Below are 4953 nucleotides of genomic sequence, written 5' to 3' on the forward strand. Positions count from 1 at the left end.
TCTAAAAACAGCGACTATACGTGTGTTTATGTCTTGTACCATCTTGTACAAACTAGCGTCCAACCGTCTGGTTTGTCCAACTCTTTAAACTTCACAGAAATAAAGACTCGACTTCGTGACACTAATATTCGGGTGTTTTTGTTGGCGTTTCTAGAGGATGGTGCAGTTGTTCGGATGCTGAATCCAGTCGCCAATCCCCGTCATCATGGCAGTGCAGTGGTTCCTGTACCTGGAGCTGAACGGGTTGGACTTCTCCGCCTTCCTCCTAGCCTCCTCCTCGTACATCTTCTTCACCTCCATGTACACCCGCTTGTATTCTTCTTCTTTTCGTTTCCTTCCCTCATCATGCAGCCTCCTCTTCTCCTCCCTCCTCCTGCTCGTACTCCGCCTGCAGCCTTCTCAGGTTTTCTTCTCTTCCCCTCAGTTGCTCCTCCAGTTCCTGGCGTCATTTCGTGGTTTCAGATCCCTGCTCCTCCCTTCGCTGACTGTCCTCCCGTTTCATCTGTCTGAGCAGCTCTTCTTTACGTTCCTTGTCTTTTTGGATCTGCTGACATTCTTTGGATATGCACGACACCTTCTCCTGAAGCTCTCTGCTCCTCACAACCTTAGATGAAAGTTCTCTCTAATACTTTCTGTCGACTTCATCCAGTTCTCTCTTCATCTCCATGTCCTTTTCCTTCAAAATTCGGTCCATTTTCGATTTTATGGCTGCCTCAGCTTCTTGGAATTTCTCATTGGTGTAGTAGCTGCTGCCGTTCCTCTTCAGCATCATCTTAATCTTCATCATCAGTTCCATGACTTGTTTTCGGTCAGTTTGATTTTTGTTATTGAAGACGTGGTATCTTCCTCCACAGTCGGTGATTAGTTTCACAATATAATCCTCCAAGTCTCCCGATCTCATGTAACTTTCCAGCAACTCTCCGTCCATTTCGTCTTCTCTGGTTAACACCACGATGATGAAGTTTTTTGACTTCTTGCCGAAGTATTTCTTGATCAGTTCCACGGTTTCGATTTCCTCCTTTGTGCAGTGGCTGAACTGCATCACTACTAAAAAGACATGAGGTCCAGGAGCCAACATGCTGACATATTTGACCAGCTCTCGTTGGATTTCATCATTGGAAACGTTTGTGTCGAACAAACCAGGGGTGTCAACCACAACGATGGGCTGACCATCAACTTCCCCTGATGTTTTCTGGCACACCTTAGTGACCGACCTCATGCGAGCTCTAGAGTAAAAATAATCTTTCCCTAAAATGGTGTTTACAGTCGCACTTTTGCAACAGCCGGTCTTGCCAATCAGGATCATCCTGATACTGTCTCTACTCTGAATTTCACCACCCGTGAGTATCTCACTTATCTTCATCAGATGGGTCTGAGCTTTGGTGAACATGTCCTTCGTGAAACATGTGGAACCTTCTTCTCTCATCTTCTCCACCACATCCAACACCTCAGAGACTTTTTGTCTGTCCTTGGTGTTCAGAACCCCAAATCTTCCTCTTAAGCTCTGACACAGCTGCTGGACATCTCTGGTCCCATTCAGAGATCTTTGAACAGCTGGAGCTCCTGGATCTGACTCCACCGCGAACAGAATCACAGTGAAGTCATTGATTCGAGATCCGATCATGTTCTGGATAGCTTCAAACTCTGCCTGGTCTTTGGTGGTGAGTAGACCTAGAGGTAGGACCAGGATGAAGGTGTGGACACCCTCAGGATCACAGAGTGCGATGGACTGAAGTGAATCCTCATTTGCTTCTTCTTGAAGTTTTCCATTCAGGGCAGGCAGCTCCACCAGGGAGACCCGACGTCCACAGACCTACACCTGGCGTTTGACCAACTCTGAAATACACTCAGTCCGACCTAAAATGGCCTTGGTGACCGATGTCTTCCGGACTCCTCCCCTCCCACACAGAACCAGGTTTAAAGGCGGTTCCATCTGCTCGGACTTTGACCTGATCGTCCTTTCACTGAAGGCTGTGACTGATCATTTGCCTTCACGCAAAATGTCCTCAATCATGCACATTAACTGTCCTTTGTCCTCTTCAAACATGTTGTACTGTCGTCCCTCACAGTCTGTCGTCAGTCCGATGACGGTGAAGCTTCTTTGCTTCTCCTTGTCTGTGAGGACGACGATGGAGCGTTTAATGGTGTCCGGACTGAACAGACTCAGGATGAACCCCAGTCTTAGCTTGACTTTCCCTGTGAATTCTGAACGTTTGACCAACAGCAGCAGGACAGTTGGTTTGTGGAGGTCTGTGAAGGTCTTCATCTGGTCTCGTACAACCTCCACTGGCAGACCAAAGAGGTCCAGGGTCTTCACCACTGTCATGGATTTTCCCTTCCACTCGCTGTGGGCGGAGTCACACGTCTTATTGTAATAAAGTCTGTCAAATGCTTCCCTCTGCAAGATGGAGTTACCGAGTTGTCTTTTATGGTCCTCGTTCGTCCTACGAGGACAATCTGGAATCCAGACACTGAAACAAAAAGAGACTGAAAGTCAGTGACAGTTCATCAGTAACCATTGAACGTTTCTGGAAATGTGATTTTAACATTAATTGTCCAAATCACAGGATAAGTGTTAGAATATCATTTGTCACTGAAGTATCCAGTAATTTTCTGCCTTTTGTTCAATAACAACAAAGAAGAAAATCCAGAACTTCAACCCTTAAAGATGTTAACAATCAAAATCATCTGTAGTCATAAACTGTTTAATACCTGCTGATCCACTAATCCTATCAATCCATGTCAATAATTGGTGTAAAATACAGTTCTTCATCTTTTCATGGTCATCAGATATGACCATATTTGGACGTTCAGAGGCTCCATAGTCACCATGGAAACACCGTCATCTTCTACAGCATTGATTCACCAGTAAAACCCATGGAGTTGGATCAATGACAGTGGATGGACACACTGGGTTTACATAGGTTAAATAATAAATAAAATGAACAAAAAAATAAAATAAAATATTGACAAAATAATAAATAATGTGGAAAATATTGACTAAATGAAGTGGATAAAAGAAAAAATTAAGCAACAAAATGAACAAAAACAGTCAAAGTGATCATTAAAATGAACAAAAATGAATAATAAACCAACAAAATAATAAGTAACATGGAAAAAATAAGAAATCAAGGCTTTGTGCAGTTGTAATATCTGAGTCCTTTCACATATAAATATGTATGTAATAAGTTTTATACAAAGACAGTCTAATCTAAATGACAATGCAGTAACTTTCAAAAGAATCTTACACTGTATTTGGCCAAGGGGGATTAAAAGTAAACAACACATTATGTTTTGTATACATCAGTAGTTTTTGTAGGGCTTTATATGTATATTTGATATTTTATCTTGTAGTTTTCATACACTGCTTACATTTTTCAGTATGTTGTGCGATATTTTACAGTCCTTTTTTGCACGAATTGTTTTTGCTGCTAAATGAATTTTCATTGTTCTTTTGACAATAAAGATCTATTCTGTTCTACTGTACTTTATTCTATTCTACTTTATTCTATTCTATTCAACTTTATTCTATTCTATTCTTTTTCTCTCCTTTTGCAGATAAACCCAGTCGGTACATCCTGTTGTCCTCTGAATAGTCTGTCTCAAAACATGTTGACTATCAGAGACTTGTTTTCTGTTTTTCTTTTTTAATAAATGATTTTATTGATTTCACAGGAAGTACAATGTGTAATAAGCAATAATGCGCCTGTTGCCCCCCCCCACACACACACACCTTTCCAGGAACAAAAATACAATAACACTTTGCTTTTCCTTTACGCACAAATACACCCTCCCCACCCCCCTGGTCCTACTTCAAAAAAATTATAGTAAAAAATGAAAAACAACTGTTGGTGACTCATCATTCCTTCCTACCATAGGCAGAGGTCAGCTTTCCATTAGCCCTGTCTTTAATTTAGCTATGGACTCAGTCATACAGCCCCAAACACAGTCACATTTCCTGGGTGCCCCCCTCAGATTGTGCTCTTTTCTCAAGGTCTAAGTATACCATGAGGTCCTTGAGCCATAGGGAAGCTTTGGGGGCAAAAGGCGACCTCCACCCCAGCAGGATTCTTCTATGCGCTGATACGGATGCAAAGGCTATACTGTCTTTAAACTTTCTCTGTATTATTCTAGGGGTCAGATATTATTCCAAAAATAGTTGTTTCTGCACTTGGCGACAACTTCATGTCTATCGCTACAGCAAGGTGTTTGAAAACAGTCTTCTGTTTTTCTTGTGGCTTTTGCTCCGCCAGACAACTTCCTGTCACAACTTGTTCAGGTTTCGACAGGTTTTGGTGCAGGAAACAGTGTTTGATGACAGTTTGCTCTGCTGATAGGGGTTATAATATCTGTCAGCATTCAACTGTTAATAGCATTCTTCTAAAGCACAAAAGACAAATTGGAAGTGAAATATCATCCATGTGTAATAAGACAAATCTGCTAAAAGAACTAAAGTTGGAGCGTCTGTGGAAATGTGTAACTGAAGTTACTACAGTTTAATTTTGGGTTATTTTCACTTCCATAGAAAAGTTGAAGCTAAACCTAAACTGTTTTACTCTTCTGACCATCCTAGAATATAAGTAGAGTTCCATCTTATATTGTAATGTTGAGGATACTATTATAGTTGACAAACAGGTAGAAAACTCTGAGGCACTCACTTTAACCCTCCGGTATCCCGTCCAGTAAGGCCCTTACTAAGCACCAAGTGGGCCTTTTTGGCACACTTGTGGAATAATGTCAAAAAAATTTCATACAGTTTGTTTTTAATTCTTTTACACTTTTTTCTATTTCATCAACTTGAGCCGTAAATAAAAATACTAAATACTCAATAATTGTCACATTTTTAACCCTTTAAATGCCGTGTTTGTAATGTAAACAAACCATTTTTTTGGATGCAAAAAACAAAAAAAATATTTTTTTTTCAATATACTACATAAAAAGTGGATCACATTA

General features: G+C 40.9%; 1 pseudogene; it reads right to left on the minus strand.

Moving 5' to 3' along the window:
* Positions 1 to 445: 445 nt before the first annotated feature.
* Positions 446 to 4025, minus strand: LOC115426229 (GTPase IMAP family member 8-like; annotated as a pseudogene).
* Positions 4026 to 4953: the final 928 nt, after the last annotated feature.

This window comes from Sphaeramia orbicularis, chromosome 9 (assembly GCF_902148855.1).
Source record: "Sphaeramia orbicularis chromosome 9, fSphaOr1.1, whole genome shotgun sequence".
Lineage (NCBI taxonomy): Eukaryota > Metazoa > Chordata > Actinopteri > Kurtiformes > Apogonidae > Sphaeramia > Sphaeramia orbicularis.